Source organism: Neoarius graeffei, chromosome 12 (genome assembly GCF_027579695.1).
Source record: "Neoarius graeffei isolate fNeoGra1 chromosome 12, fNeoGra1.pri, whole genome shotgun sequence".
NCBI classification, from domain to species: domain Eukaryota; kingdom Metazoa; phylum Chordata; class Actinopteri; order Siluriformes; family Ariidae; genus Neoarius; species Neoarius graeffei.
The window spans coordinates 74,722,543-74,739,459 of record NC_083580.1 but is presented as its reverse complement, the minus strand read 5'-3'; the positions used below and the strand labels follow the sequence as shown (position 1 = coordinate 74,739,459).

Sequence of the window (16,917 nt, the reverse complement as noted above, 5' to 3'; positions counted from 1 at the left end):
TCTTCTCTTTGAAACTGATGTCAAAATGTTGGTCAATGCGTTTATTTTTTCCCGTCTTGACTACTGCAATTCTCTCTTTTATGGTCTCCCTGCCACATTGCTCAATCGCCTGCAGTACATCAAAAACTCAGCAGCTAGAGTCCTCACACTCACCAAGCGCACTGCTCACATTACTCCTATTAAACTGGCATCTATGGGTAGCAGATCATTCAGTGTTGCTGCTCCTAAACTTTGGAACTCATTACCACAATCGCTTTGTGACTGTTCCACTCTCTCTTCCTTCAAAGCTAACTTGAAAACTTTCCTCTTTTCCTCACACTACTCTTCCTAGTGTGGCCTTTTTGTGTGTGTAACTCCTGTGTATAGCGTCCTTGGGTTTGTGAAAGGCGCTATATAAATTGAAATTATTATTTTTATTATTATCCGAAACTTGTTTTTAACTTGCTTTATTGTCCTCTTGCTGCTCTTTTCTGTTTAAACATTCAGTGATTCGGTGGTAAATCACCTCATTGCAGTCCGATTTCTCCAAATCCAACTGGGTGTCTGCATCTCCACACAAGTGGATGTGGGTAAGAACTTCTTCTTTAGTCCAGTTATCACTGCGATTGGTTTGGGAATCACTCGACTCCATCGTTTAAAGGTGGAGAAGTTTGACAAGGAAAAGCACTCGAGAAGAACTGACCATTGAATTTGCTGTGAAGCCGTCTTGTCCAGATGATAAATAACCTGGATGAACACTAAGCCCTACTACTTGCCACTGAATTTTCAAGATGGCAGCTCACTGTATGGCAGCAGCATCTCCGGCTCCTGATAGTAATGTGCGATTTGTATTAAATGTTCACCTCATTGCAGTCCGATTTCTCCAAATCCAACTGGGTGTCTGCATCTCCACACAAGTGGATGTAGGTAAGAACTTCTTCTTTAGTCCAGTTATCACTGCGATTGGTTTGGGAATCACTCGACTCCATCGTTTAAAGGTGGAGAAGTTTGACAAGGAAAAGCACTCGAGAAGAACTGACCATTGAATTTGCTGTGAAGCCGTCTTGTCCAGATGATAAATAACCTGGATGAACACTAAGCCCTACTACTTGCCACTGAATTTTCAAGATGGCAGCTCACTGTATGGCAGCAGCATCTCCGGCTCCTGATAGTAATGTGCGATTTGTATTAAATGTTCCATCTAATCCAAAGCAGTCAGATACATGACTAGTCTACAATCCCATGGAAACCTGCAGAGCCTGACAACATACTAGGGCATGTACTCAGGGATTTTGTAGACCAACCAACACATGTCCTCACAGACAGTTACAACACCTCTCTGAGCCAAGCCATTGTAACCCCCCCGCTTCAAGGCCATCACCATCATACCATTACCAAAGAAGATCTGTGGGGAAAGCCATGGCCTAATGGATAGAGAAGCAGCTTTGGGACCGAAAGGTCACTGGTTCAATTCCCTGGACCAGAAAGAATGGCTGAAGTGTCCTTGAGGAAGGCATCTAACCCCCAACTGCTCTGGGATGTTGTACATTGCTCTGGTCTAATCCAAAGTAGTCAGATACATGGCTAGTCTACAATCCTGTGGAAAGCTGCAGAGCCTGACAACATGCTAGGACATGTACTCAGGGATTTTGTAGCCCAACTAACACACGTCCTCACAGACAGTTACAACACCTCTCTGAGCCAAGCCATTGTAAACCCCCACACACACACACACATACACTTCAAGGCCACCACCATCATACCATTACCAAAGAAGACCTGTGGGGAAAGCCATGGCCTAATCGATAGAGAAGCAGCTTTGGGACTAAAAGGTCACTGGTTCAATTCCCTGGACCAGAAAGAATGGCTGAAGTGTCCTTGAGGAAGGCATCTAACCCCCAAGCAGGGGCATCACTAGGCCTTTTTTACTGGGGCATGTGCCCCAGTAAAAATCAGCTGTGCCCCAGTAAGAAAATGTTGAAAGATTTTCGTAACAAACTAGTTTCTTTGGCAGATCATTTATCTACTGTAAGTTGTAGGACAGACTGTGTTTCAAACTTCTATCGCCTCTTCTTTCTAACTAATTTTCTGATTGGTCTGGGAGATTCTCACTGTAAACATAGCGTGCATGCGGCGTGCCATGAGTCCATTTAGCCTACTGGAGAGATGAGTCTACTCTTTGGATGAGTCAGAGAACGGGCTCTGGATGAGTTAAGGTAGCGCGAAGTTTTTGCAACAAAACTAAGCAAACCATATTCTAACAAACCCATTAAACTACATCGAATTAAATTATATTAAATTACTTTTCCAGATGGATATCAGACAATTCTTCTCACGAAACAGAGACAGGGGCAGGGAAACAGTGACAGATGAGGAGGAGGGTGAGAGAGGTAAGATTAAGGCTACGTTTACATTAGACCGTATCTGTCTCATTTTCTTCGCGGATGCACTGTCCGTTTACATTAAACCGCCTGGAAACGCCGGGAAACGGGAATCCGCCAGCGTCCACGTATTCAATCCAGATCGTGTCTGGTCCGGTGCTGTGTAAACATTCAGAATACGCGGATACGCTGTGCTGAGCTCTAGCTGGCGTCTCATTGGACAACGTCACTGTGACATCCACCTTCCTGATTCGCTGGCGTTGGTCATGTGACGCGACTGCTGAAAAACGGCGCGGACTTCCGCCTTGTATCACCTTTCATTAAAGAGTATAAAAGTATGAAAATACTGCAAATACTGATGCAAATACTGCCCATTGTGTAGTTATGATTGTCTTTAGGCTTGCCATCCTTCCACTTGCAAGTGGTAAGTGATATGCACTGAGAGCACACACACAGCGGCTCAGTCCCGAAAACACTGCTAGTGTGCTTCACTCGCACGCTCTGTGAGCTGCGCAGGGCCGGAGTGCGCACCCTCCAGAGGGCACTCGCTGTTCAGGGCGGAGTGATTTGGAGCGCAGGATGCCTGCGGAGCCGAGCGTATCCGTGTATTGGTATTGTTGTGTGCACGCAAATCGTGTATTGGTGTTGCTGTGTGCACACTAATCATTTTAAAAACGTTAATCTGATGATCCGCTGATACGGTCTAATGTAAACATGGGCTAAGGTTGTAGGCTTAACTAGTCAGTCTATAACTATAACTATAACTGGTCAGTCATAACTAACCAGCTGCATAATGATTGAAAAAAGATTGAAAAAACCAGGCATTAGTCTACACTATACTGTTTAGTCAAGTCAAGTCAAGTCAACTTTATTGTCAAATATGCTATACATGCTCGACATACAGCACAAATGAAATTTCAGTCCTCTCTGACCCATGGTGCAAACAGGCAATGCAATAAATAAAAATAGAATAATTGAAAAAAAAAACAATATAAACAGTATAAACACTCTAGATAGGAACTAGACAGACTAAACAGTCAAACAATATAAACAGTATAAATAAACACTAGATAAGAACAACTACACACAGACTAAACACTCAAACAGACAATATAAAAAATGAAAATGAAATGAAGTGACAAGTTGAAATGTTCCTTGGTTAACTTTTTCCCCTAAATTGCTTCTTTACTCTTGTGGAATGTAATACAAATGCATAATAGAAAACTTGAATCAAATACATAACAAAATTAGTTAGGTTATTCAGCTGTTTAGCTGTTCCATGAAATGTTTGGCAGGTTTACTGCATATGAAAGACAATAGAGTATGTTTAAATAAACATCTTAATGCATTCTTGAACAGACTCTCCCTTTTTAACTTTACCAGTAGATGTATATCAGGAACGTTAAGGTGCATTGTGCGGGGGGGGCATTTTGTGTGTGTGTCGGGGGGGCAGTGCCCCAGTAAAGCTTAATTCCTAGTGACGCCCCTGCCCCCAACTGCTCTGGGATGTTGTACATTGCTCTGGATAAAAGCGTCTGCAAAATGCCATTAGTGTAATGTAAGGCACCAGTATCAACCCTCAATAACTATTGCCCTATAGCACTCACTTCCATCACGATGCAGTGCTTTGAGAAGCTGGTCAAGGACCACTTAACATCTAGACTCCTGACAACACTCGACCCACTCCAATTTGCATACTGTCCTAACCGTTCCACCGATGATGCCATATCGGCAGCACTGGACCTGAGCCTGGTACATCTGGAGAATAAGAACAGTTACATCCAGATGCTCTTCATTGACTTTAGTTCCGTCTTCAATACAGTTATCCCCCAACACCTTGTTAGAAAACATGGTCCAGTGGGTCTCAATACCCCTGGATACTCGACTTCCTCACAGACAGTACAAGTTGGAAAAGACATTTCTGAGACCATCATCCTAAACACCAGGATTCCCCAGGGCTTAGATGGTGTTTAGATGGGCAGGTGCACCGTGGCAACTTGTTCTGGGAACAACTTGTTCCGGTGCAAGTGCCCATGTAAAATCAGCTTTAGTGCTCTCCTGCAAGTGTGTTGAGTCACAACAGCTTTGAAGAGCTTATTTAAAAATTATTCGCCAAAGGCAAAGTGAATATTGGTCATCTCAGTTATTATTCACTGAATCTGAGGCGGATAATTGTTTTAAAAAATATCATTATTTTAATATAAACATTTATTCCAATATATAATATATTGGAATAAATATAAATATTGGAATATAAACATTTATTCCGATCTTCAAAAGGAGCATGCAAATGAAATAACGGCGAGCACAGACTTGTGTCGCTTATCTACTCCGACTCACATAAAATACTTTGTTTTGAAATCTATAAAATAAATCCCAATTCCACCTTCCTTTTGAATACTTTTAGACCAAACTTCATAGCATCTTTAGTGCTTTTAGGAACAGCATTTTCTTTCATAATGTGTAATTCTTCCTCACTTACAGTGACGAAGCAATCGGCCGCCATTTTCGAGTCGCTCGAGGTGATTATCGAGAAATAGTCCGAATTTCTCGACCAATCAATGCAAGCACGATTTCCTATAATCACCTCCATATTTATACTAAAATAAATTAAAAATGAATGCAGAGAAATACTTCTGAAGTCTCTGAACCTCATAATTTGTTGGTACTCCAGTAGGACTTGTAGACTGTGCTTGACCATGCTTCAAAATCAATAACAATATATGGCAATATATAATATTGACAATATAAATATTTTTTTAAATCCTGCTCAAACACTTCTCCAAGTATTGAAGAGTTAAAATTTAACCACACTTCTGTGCACATGTACTGGGATACATTTTGTACAATCACACATTGAAAGAAGAATATCCATGAGGATTATTATCAGTTTTTAAAATAGTTTTACTTTGTCAGTGTCACCTTAAGGTAATGAAAGAATAAAGTTAGTACTCATTGTGTGCAGGCGACACACAAATAATTATACAGTTCAACACATTTAAACAGGAATGCACTCACTTACTGTGGAGCTGTTGAGATGAATGTGGTCAATCCAGCTTTCACTTTAAGGAAGTTTTCCTCCTGTTAAAAGCCTTATGTTCCTGCATGGGCGGGATTTGTTTCAGCATATTGCACAATCTCCATTCTAGATTGATTCGAGGTTAAATATTTTCAGACGGTGTAAAGTATAATGTTTCACATTCTACTTTAAACTTGCTTTAGGCCAATTTTGATGATCAGGATGATCAGACTGTGAGGGATTGTTACAGAACAGTAATAAAGGGTTGAAATTGAAATGTGTGAGGAAAAACAGCTGGAATAAAACTTTACTATAGTCAATATTTAATATATTCAATGTTAATATGAAACATGCTATAGTCATTTTGTTAATAGTTTATGAAAAGAATATCCAGCACACGTTCACAGAACTCTCCGGAGAAATGTTTTACTGCTCCAGAGTAGGCTGAGTTTAGAGGGAGTTGGTGTGCAGCCCAGATGGTGTGCATACCTGTGCTGCTAATCTGTAAAGTCAGGGGGACATTGGAGCAAATCCCTGCAGCCCAGACTTGAAATCAAAATATGTGGGAATTGGCTTGATTTGTCTCCGTGAAAGAACATTTTAGAAGTACGAGACACTTGGCTAAACAGTACGAATTGGCAAGAACTCAACTGAATAGAAATATAATGACCATTCAGTGCTTCTTGTTAATTATTTGATGGAGCGTGTGCAGTAAATTCAGTGCATTTTCAGTCAAACAATGTATGATTCATGATTCATTCCATATTTATACACATCAAGATGAAAAATCTCATCTCGTCTCGTTCATCTCATCTCGTTATCTCTAGCCGCTTTATCCTGTTCTACAGGGTCGCAGGCAAGCTGGAGCCTATCCCAGCTGACTACGGGCGAAAGGCGGGGTACACCCTGGACAAGTCGCCAGGTCATCACAGGGCTGACACATAGACACAGACAACCATTCACACTCACATTCACACCTACGGTCAATTTAGAGTCGCCAGTTAACCTAACCTGCATGTCTTTGGACTGTGGGGGAAACCGGAGCACCCGGAGGAAACCCACGTGGACACGGGGAGAACATGCAAACTCCGCACAGAAAGGCCCTCGCCGGCCACAGGGCTCGAACCCGGACCTTCTTGCTGTGAGGCGACAGCGCTAACCACTACACCACCGTGCCGCCCGATGAAAAATCAATTTTACAAATATCATTTTTATACATTTCATACTGAACATGCTTTATTACCTCCGCCAAGGAGGTTATGTTTTCAGTAGCGTTTGTTTGTTGGTTGGTTTGTCTGTTAGCAACATTATGGAAAAAGTTATGAACGGATTGCTCTGAAATTTTTTCCAGAGGTGTGACTGGGCACAAGTAACAATCCATTAAATTTTGGCGGTGATCCAGATGATCACCTTCTGGATCCCGGATTTTTTTAAAGGATTAATTTTTTCCCCATTGAAATGAATGGGTGCGCGATGCAAAAAACAGATTTTTCCTTCTGTAGGCCAAACCGTAAGGTGTAAAGTCATGAAACGTGGTACACTGATAGAGGAGTGGACCCTGATTGGTTTCATCAAGTTTCATGTTGGTACGTCTCACGCTCTAGCGCCACCAACTGATCACAGTCTTACACGCGTTCATGCACGTAACTTTTGATCCGTATATCCGACTTTCATAAGTCTGGTGCCGTTGGAATCCTTGGAGCTAGACGATTCCAACGCACCCTATGACGTCATTCTCCGCCTAATTAGATTTTCCGCCATTTTGAATTTTGCCCAAAGTGAAGGTAGAGTGACCCTGGCCTCATGTTTTGTCCTATCATCGCGAAACTTGGAACACATGATCTCCAGTCTATGCCTAATGGATGATATTCGTTTTGCTCTCATACGTTGAAACAATCGCCCGTGGCAGCCAATCAAATTTGATGGCGAAGCCACCAAACAGGAAGTGAGCTCATATCACGGAAACGCTTTGATGTATCAAGACCATATTTAGTGGCATGACTTTGGACACCATCCAAACTACCCTCATCAAATATGGTGTCATTTGGCCACTAGGGGGCGTCACAATTAGCAAAAACGTATTTTGGCTCATATCTCAGAAATGCTTTGACGTATCAAGACCATATTTTTTTTTTAGATGACTTTCGGCACCAGTTCATGTACCCTCATCAAATTTGGTGTCATTTGGCCACTAGGGGGTGCCACAATGAGCAAAAATGTGTTTTGGGTCATATCTCTTTACAGATTTAGAATTACATCTAAATTTTCATGTTAGTGATGCTCTAGGATGTCCCTGTAAAGAACCTTGCCAGCCTGTCATCTCCGTATGAGAAGCCGCCTTGTGTCTTGGCCAAACTTTCGCATGTTGACACAAAACTTGTCTTGTGGGCGTGCGGTCGCCTCTCTTGCCGGGTCGCCATGGCGGTGCACCTGAGCAAACACACTTTCGCATTTTCTCCGGAAATGCATTCTAGTTATTATTATTACCTCTGCCAAGGAGGTTATGTTTTCGGTAGTGTTTGTTTGTTGGTTGGTTTGTCTGTTAGCAACATTACGGAAAAAGTAATGAACGGATTGCTCTGAATTTTTTTCCAGAGGTGTGACTGGGCACAAGTAACAATCCATTAAATTTTGGCGGTGATCTGGCTCACCTTCTGGATCCCGGATTTTTTTAAAGGATACTTGGTGGAGGTCTGCGCTCTCCGAGTGCTTTTCTAGTGTTCATTACTGTTATTGTTCGTAAATCATACAAAGGTCTTCAGCTATAAAAACAGTATGTGAATTTTGAAATATGTGAATACATATTTCAAAATGTGAATATGTCAATATGTGAAATATGTGAATACAGGCTGGCATTTCTAATATTGACCTGCATAAATAAGTACCGTGTGGCTATTTATATGAAAATGGAATTATTTTCCATCATTATAGTTCCTGACAAATTTCAAACCATATTTTCTATTTTGATAAAAAAAAAAATACTGGGATTTAAACCCACACTGTACATGATGATAATGATTACAGGCATTTAGCAGACACTCTAATCCAGAGCAACCTGGGGGACAGGTGTCTTGCTCAAGGTCACATCAGCCAATCCTGCTGATCCAGGGAACCAAACCAGCAACCTTTCAGTCCCAAGGCTGCTTCTTTAAACTTTACACCACAGCTTCTCCTATTTAACCTCTCTTCAGGTTGCTGGACATCATTACAGACTAGTAATAGTGCAGTCATAGCTCTCATGAGTCAGTACACAAGCTGAGCTTCTTCAAGGCTGAGGTGAAGATGCTGTAGTTCGTTGGCCCTTAATATGCATGCCATAACTCCCAAAAGATTCTCTATGAACAAGTTGAAAAACAAACAGCATGTGGGCTTATGGTTTAAGTTTGCAAAACTGGAATTAGAAAGTCTGACTGAACTACTCTGTGGTACGAAGATATTTAATTCTTCCAGATAACTAGCTATCTGTATTGTTCGTCTCATATGAGTTAATTTTTTTAAAGAAATATGACTTTCTCCAGTACAAAATGGCACCATGGTCAAATATGTTTCAGTAATAATTATAATAAATAAGTTTAATCAATATATTCATAACAATAATCCAAAAAAAATGAACAAGAATAAAAAAGACATATCAGTGCTCTATAGCTGGGATACATATTTTAATATTTTAAGAACGACACTGTCAGAAATAGAGGTACAGCTACAGTAGGAGTCCATTTCTGTTCCCCAAGGCATATCTCTACACTAATGTACCCCCTAGGGCTCGTTATTGGTCCTTATAGTGCCTATGTGTACCTTTTTAGGGACAAAAAGGTACACTTGTGGTCAGAAGTTTAATACAGTGACATGTCATCTTGGATATGAAGGTCATGGCAATATTTGGGCTTTCAGTAGTTTCTTTGAACTGTTCTTTTTCTGTGGCAGAATGATTATACAGCATACAGCTTTAATTAAAAAAAACCCACCACTAGAATTTGGTGCACAAGTTTTAATTTTCTTTGGGTTTTCTGAAATCAACACAGGGTCAAAATTATACATACAGGGTCAAAACTATCCATACAGCACACCTAATATTTGGGTAAAATGTCTCTTCGCAAGATTCACCTGGACCAAATATTTTTGTTTCCCATGAACGAGCTTCTCACAGAATTCTGGTTGGATATTTCACGACTCTTCATGGTAGAATTGGTAGATTTCAATTAAATTTGTTGTTTTTGTTCTTGGCATGGACTCGACTTATAAGCATGGTCCATATATTTTCAATAGGGTTGAAGTCAGGACTTGTTTTCAGCTTAATGTTAGCCTGCTTTATCCTCCACAACCAGCTCTGATGCGTGTTTGGGTTCATTATCCTGTTGTAACTCCCAAGTCATGTTCACGTTTCTGATGGTTTATGCTGAAGAATTCTGAGGTAGTCCTCCTTCATTATTCCATCCACTTTGTGCAATGAACCAGTTCCACTGGCAGCAAAACGGCCCCAGAGCATGATGATCCTACCACCACCACCAGCTGGTACAGTGTCCCTCTGTACATGGTGGTCATTGTGGCCAAACAACTCAATCTTTGTCTCATCTGACCATACAGCTTTCCTCCAGAAGGCTTTTTCTTTGCCCGTGTGGTCAGCTTCAAACTTTAGTTAAGCTTGAAGGTGTCAGTTTTGGAGCAGGGCATTATTTCTTGGATAGCAGCCTCTTAGTCCATGGTGATCTGAACTGTAGACAGTGACCCATCAGCTTCCAGTTCATGGCAGGGCTGTGCCATGGTGGTTCCCAGATTGTTCCTGACCATCCAAACCAATTTCCTTTCAGCTGAGGGTGACAGTTTGGGTTTTCTTGAAGCAAAGTGGCTTGGCAAAGTGACTACACCTCACAATAACTTGGGTACAATTGTTTGAACTGATCTTGGAATTTGCACTTATTTAGAAATGGCGCCAAGAGACATTCCAGAGTTGTGTATATCTGCAGTCCTCCTTCTCAGATCTGCACTGAGCTCCTTGGACTTTCCCATTTAACTGTGTGTTGGTCAATCCAATGAGTGCTGTAAACAAACCCTTTTTATGAAGGCACAGAGAAGCTACCAGCTGTAGACAATCATGACCACTAACAGGAAGTTAAAAGACCTAGACCTTGGCAAGATGAGAGACATTTTGGAAGGTTCAGCACCTCTGAATTAATAATCTAAGTGAGCGTATGTAAATTTTTGACCCTGTATGTATAATTTTGACCCTGTGTTAATTTCAGAAAACCCAAAGAAAAGTAAAACTTGTGCACCAAATTCTAGTGGGGTTTTTTTTATTAAAAATGTATGCTGTACAATCATTCTGCCACAGAAAAACAACAGTTCAAAAAATTACTGAAAGCCCAAATATTGCCATAACATTCATATCCAAGATGACGTTCATGTCACTGCATGTAAACTTCTGACCACAACTGTACGTATATGTTCCCAAGCAGTATATAAAGGGAACAGATAAGTACCTTAGTGGGAACTGTCCCAGTGACAAGCTATTGTACCGCTAAAGGTACAGTAATATACTTCATTTTCTGAGTGTAGTTTTACAGACTGTATTAGTCTTCGATACATGCATTGTGGTTTGTTGTATACCACTGCCCTCTAGTGTAAAGGAAAATTTATCTTTGACTTAATATGCATTCTCATCTCATCTCATCTCATCTCATCTCATTATCTCTAGCCGCTTTATCCTGTCCTACAGGGTCGCAGGCAAGCTGGAGCCTATCCCAGCTGACTATGGGCGAGAGGCGGGGTACACCCTGGACAAGTCTCCAGATCATTGCAGATGCACTTTGACTTTACAATGAAAATTGAAGACAAGCAAGAGAACACCAAACATAGTAGGAAACTTGTGTATTCACTAAATAAATACAACCCAAAGTAGAAAACAGAACAGAGTGTTTTGAGCAGACAAGAAAAAAAGAAATCTGTCCTTCTGAAAAACATGAACACGTTAAAGGGATAGTTCGGGATTTTTGACATGAGTCTGTATGGCATCCCCATCAGTAGTGTCGTGCAAACACACTGACTTACCCCTGACAGCATCCTCACGGGCGCAGATAGAGGGGGGGACGGGGGGGATTCGTCCCACCCAGATTTAAATTCACCTCGTTCGGTCCCCCCCCACTTATAGGGAGGAAAAAACGTCTATGCTGTCTTATTTCTTTGCATAAGGCAAACCTCACGGAAAAATCAAAAGACTAATTACCATTCGGTTTATTGAGGTGCACAGCAGTACATACATAGTTGCAACTGCGCAGACTGCACAGGTTGCGAGCTCGAGCTTGGTTGCTATGGTTACAAGTTTGACAGGCATATCGGGGACAGCGCCTCCTAGTTCAGGACCCGAACACGGCATGATGAAGGGTGCCAAAAGGCAGAAAACGACTGCATCGTTTTTTCAAAAAAAAAAAAAAACGGCTGTAAGTAAACTGTGCCTTACTTTATCATATCACCTTGCAATTTTTTGATAGTCTGTTCAAAGTAATGTCGTAGTGAAAGTAAAATCGTACGGAGTAGAGATGCCTTTCTGGTAGCCTCTTTCTTTCGGTGGTAGCCTGTAGATACAGTGCTCAGAAGGCAGTTTTAATGTTTAATCTGGCGTTCCCTGCCATAATTTCAGCGAGCATATTGTTTCATAAGGAAACTCTGCCAAGAGTTGTTGACTGACTGCCGCTCACGCAACACACAGGCATAGTTAGAAAGTCAGGATGCACTGGTTTACACTTTACACACACACGCGTAGCCCAGCCTCTCGCTATGTTTAACAGTTGGAACTTAGCGGTTTTAAAACTAGTTTTGCAGTTTTGCAATTTCTGTGCGTGATGATAATGTGTAAACTTTGGATTTCCATAAACTATGTTAAAATGTTATCATTGTCCTGGCCTGCAGGTAGTTCCTGGTGATGGCAGTGAGGGAGGTGAAATAACATGTATACACACTACCGTTCAAAAGTTTGGGGTCACCCAGACAATTTTGTGTTTTCCATGAAAAGTCACACTTTTATTTCCCACCATAAGTTGTAAAATGAATAGAAAATATAGTCGAGACATTTTTCTGGCCATTTTGAGCATTTAATCGACCCCACAAATGTGATGCTCCAGAAACTCAATCTGCTCAAAGGAAGGTCAGTTTTATAGCTTCTCTAAAGAGCTAAACTGTTTTCAGCTGTGCTAACATGATTGTACAAGGGTTTTCTAATCATCCATTAGCCTTCTGAGGCAATGAGCAAACACATTGTACCATTAGAACACTGGAGTGAGAGTTGCTGGAAATGGGCCTCTATACACCTATGGAGATATTGCACCAAAAACCAGCAGCTAGAATAGTCATTTAGCACATTAGCAATGTATAGAGTGGATTTCTGATTAGTTTAAAGTGATCTTCATTGAAAAGAACAGTGCTTTTCTTTCAAAAATAAGGACATTTCAAAGTGACCCCAAACTTTTGAACGGTAGTGTGTGTATATATATATATATATATATATATATATATACACACACACACACACACACACACATATATACACAAAATGGAATCATTTGCTGACAACTCAGTCCCCCCCAGTTCAAAAATCCTATCTGCGCCCCTGAGCATCCTGTGAGTCCAGTTCTTGTCCAGTTTTGGTCCAGACGAAAGTAGTCCGGCAAGTTTGTTGGGGTCACGAAAGTAAAACGTTTTTCGTCTCAAAACAGTATGTGTTCAAAAGAGTGATATATTTGCATCACAAAACCGTTGCCAAATAAAAAGTCAGACCTCGAAATCGCTTGGCACTATTTTCTCTCCCTTCTTATCACTGCGCGCTGCTGCTAGGTGACAGCCACGGCTGTTTCATTCATTGTTTACTAGTGATGGGAATTTCGGCTCTTCTTACTATAAGGAGCCGGCTCTTTTGGAAGATTTTTTATAATTATTTCTCATGACTTGTACATTCACATCGAGTACACATCTCATCTCATCTCATTATCTCACATCACACACACACATCACATTATCTCTAGCCGCTTTATCCTTCTACAGGGTCGCAGGCAAGCTGGAGCCTATCCCAGCTGACTATCGCCAGGTCATCACAGGGCTGACACATAGACACAGACAACCATTCACACTCACATTCACACCTACGGTCAATTTAGAGTCACCAGTTAACCTAGCCTGCATGTCTTTGGACTGTGGGGGAAACCGGAGCACCCGGAGGAAACCCACGCGGACACGGGGAGAACATGCAAACTCCACACAGAAAGGCCCTCGCCGGCCCCGGGGCTCGAACCCAGGACCTTCTTGCTGTGAGGCGACAGCGCTAACCACTACACCACCGTGCCGCCCTCGAGTACACATATCAATGCAAATTAACACGAAGGGATTTACTAGACCAATTTATATCTGGAACTATTTTCAGCCACAGCACAGGCAAAGCACCGCTGCAGGTGCAAAGACACCGCGCAGCGCCTGAAAACGGGTGCGCAGCGCCTGAAAACCCATTTTCAGGCGCTGCGCGGTGTCTTTGCACCTTCCTTTTCCTACCTATTCCTTTAATTGCTGCAATTAACTAGTTAATTCTGATTCTATTTCTCCTCTCAGTTATAATCTGTCCTGCTTTTGAAAAGATCCTCTCTGGGGGGACAGATGCTGCCACTATACACATCCTCCGTGCCATCACGTGTGTAAGCCGTGGATAGAGTGCAGCCTTGGTCTCCCACCAGCTTAGTGGGTCTGCGTTTCGCTGTCACCTGCCGGCAGCGCGCAGTGATAAGAAGGGAGAGAAAATAGTGCCAAGCGATTTCGAGGTCTGACTTTTTATTTGGCAACGGTTTTGTGATGCAAATATATCACTCTTTTGAACACATACTGTTTTGAGACGAAAAACGTTTTACTTTCGTGACCCCAACAAACTTGCCGGACTAATTTCGTCTGGACCAAAACTGGACAAGAACTGGACTCACAGGATGCTGTCAGGGGTAAGTCAGTGTGTTTGCACGACACTATTGATGGGGATGCCATACAGATTCATGTCAAAAATCCCGAACTATCCCTTTAAAAAGAAAAATAGACATTGGACAGCAGGTTCAGCAAGTAACAAGGCACCTGGGAAAAGGCTGGAAAGTTCATTCTTATCTTTCATTGATGGTCAGGACATAAGGTTTATAAGTAAATGTTTTCACAGAAGTTTAAATGCATCAGTTAACAAACAGTGACGCAAACGACACCAAAATGAATGTCATCAGATGCACTTTGACTTCCATCCATCCATTACCTCTAGCCGCTTTATCCTGTCCTACAGGGTCGCAGGCAAGCTGGAGCCTATCCCAGCTGACTATGGGCGAGAGGCGGGGTACACCCTGGACAAGTCACCAGATCATTGCAGATGCACTTTGACTTTGCAATGAAAATTGAAGACAAGCAAGAGAACACCAAACACAGTAGGAAATTTGAATACTCACTAAATAAATACAACCCAAAGTAGAAAACAGAAGAGAGTGTTTTGAGCAGACAAGAAAAATAAAGAAATCTGTCCTTCTGAAAAACATGAACACGTTAAAAAGAAAAATAGACATTGGACAGCAGGTTCAGCAAGTAACAAGGCACCTGGGAAAAGGCTGGAAAGTCCATTCTTATCTTTCATTGATGGTCAGGACATAAGATTTATCAGTAAATGTTTTCACAGAAGTTTAAATGCATAGGTTAACAAACAGTGATGCTAACGACACCAAAATGAATGTCATCAGATGCATTTTGACCTAACCTGCATGCCTTTGGACTGTGGGGGAAACCAGAGCACCCGGAGGAAATCCACGCAAACAACATGCAAACTCTGCACAGAAAGGTCCTCGTCAGCCACGGGGCTTGAACCTGGACCTTCTTGCTGCGAGGTGACAGCGCTAACCACTACACCACCACGCCGCCCCCCATTAATTTTATATATATATATACTGTATATAGTAAAGTTTATTTTTAACAATAGACATTGTCGCAAAGCAGCTTTACAGAATTTAAATGACTTTAAACATGAGCTAATTTTATCCCTAATCTATCCCCAATGAGCAAGCCTGTGGCGACGGTGGCAAGGAAAAACTCCCTCAGACGACATGAGGAAGAAACCTCGAGAGGAACCAGACTCAAAAGGGAATCCATCCTCATTTGGGTGATAACAGACAACATGATTATAACATTTTTAACAGTTTTAACATGAAGTCTGTTTCGTTGATGTTATAACTCTTCATTAAAGGAAACTTGAGTGCAAAACTGTTCATGACAACTGCAGTCCTAAAGTTAGCAAGTCAACTGTAGTCCTCAGCCATAAAAGCATTACTGTAAGTGTCCAGAGCGTCTTCCAAGTGTGACTTTCAACTGTCCATATAGGGACGTCCTCTACAGAAGCAATGTGATGAGACTCCAACCAGACGTAGGGCATCAGGATGGATCAGACAGGTCCGAGGAGCAGAAGAGGTCAGCACCTCAATCTCAGGATTGACATGTAACTCAGAGGGACAGATGGGGGGGAGAAAGAGAGAAAAAACACAGGTTGTTAGGTATGCCCAGTGTCACCTGAATAAGTAGGAACAGTATACATTTTGCGCTGAGTGCAAGCAGGGACTCCGACACAACTAACTATGACAGCATAACTGAAAGGGGAGAGCCAGAAGGTAACACAGGCACGAGGGAGCCCCGGGACATAAAGCAGCAGCCACGACACCGTCAACAAACTCAAGTGAGCAAGTGAGTGGGGGACTGACAGCATCCATACATCTCAGTTTACAGTGAATGAGTACAGCCCCTTTGAAAAGTAACATTTTAAACAATATCTCAATGAACACAAACAATTTCCAAAATGTTGAAAAGACAAAGTTTAATATAACATCTGTTTAACTTATAACGTGAAAGTAAGGTTAATAATATCACTTAGATTACACATTTTTCAGTTCTACTCAAATTAGGGTGGTGCAAAAATGAGTACACCCCACACCAAAAACTACTACATCTAGTACTTTGTATGGCCTCCATGATTTTTAATGACAGCACCAAGTCTTCTCGGCATGGAATGAACAAGTTGGCGACATTTTGCAACATCAATCTTTTTCCATTCTTCAACAACGACCTCTTTTAGTGACTGGATGCTGGATGGAGAGCGATGCTCAACTTGTGTCTTCAGAATTCCCCATAGGTGTTCGATTGGGTTCAGATCAGGAGACATACTTGGCCACGGAATCACTTTCACCCTGTTCTTCTTCAGAAATCCAACAGTGGCCTTAGATGTGCGTTTAGGATCATTGTCATGTTGGAAAAGTGCACGATGACCAAGGGCACGGAGTGATGGTAGCATCTTCTCTTTCAGTATAGAGCAATACATCTGTGAATTCATGATGCCATCAATGAAATGCAGCTCCCCGACACCAGCAGCACTCATGCAGCCCCACATAAGGACACTGCCACCACCATGCTTGTTTATGCACTTACTGGAACATCCAGACAGTAAGGCATTACGATAATCCAACCTGGAGGTAACAAAAGCATGAACTAGTTTTTCTGCAT

The 16,917-nt window shown here is 41.8% G+C and overlaps 1 protein-coding gene across 3 annotated transcripts in view; it reads right to left on the bottom strand.

Moving 5' to 3' along the window:
• Positions 1-5,475, bottom strand: part of slco2b1 (solute carrier organic anion transporter family, member 2B1) — an 87,629-nt gene extending 82,154 nt beyond the window's left edge. The window contains exon 1 of one of the 3 annotated variants that reach the window (XM_060936409.1): positions 5,383-5,475. The gene's annotated coding sequence lies outside the window, so the exon portion shown is untranslated. Of the gene's footprint in view, positions 1-3,967; positions 3,987-5,378 lie in introns of those variants that run through there. The other 2 variants (XM_060936410.1, XM_060936412.1) reach the window with 2 other exon arrangements.
• Positions 5,476-16,917: the final 11,442 nt, after the last annotated feature.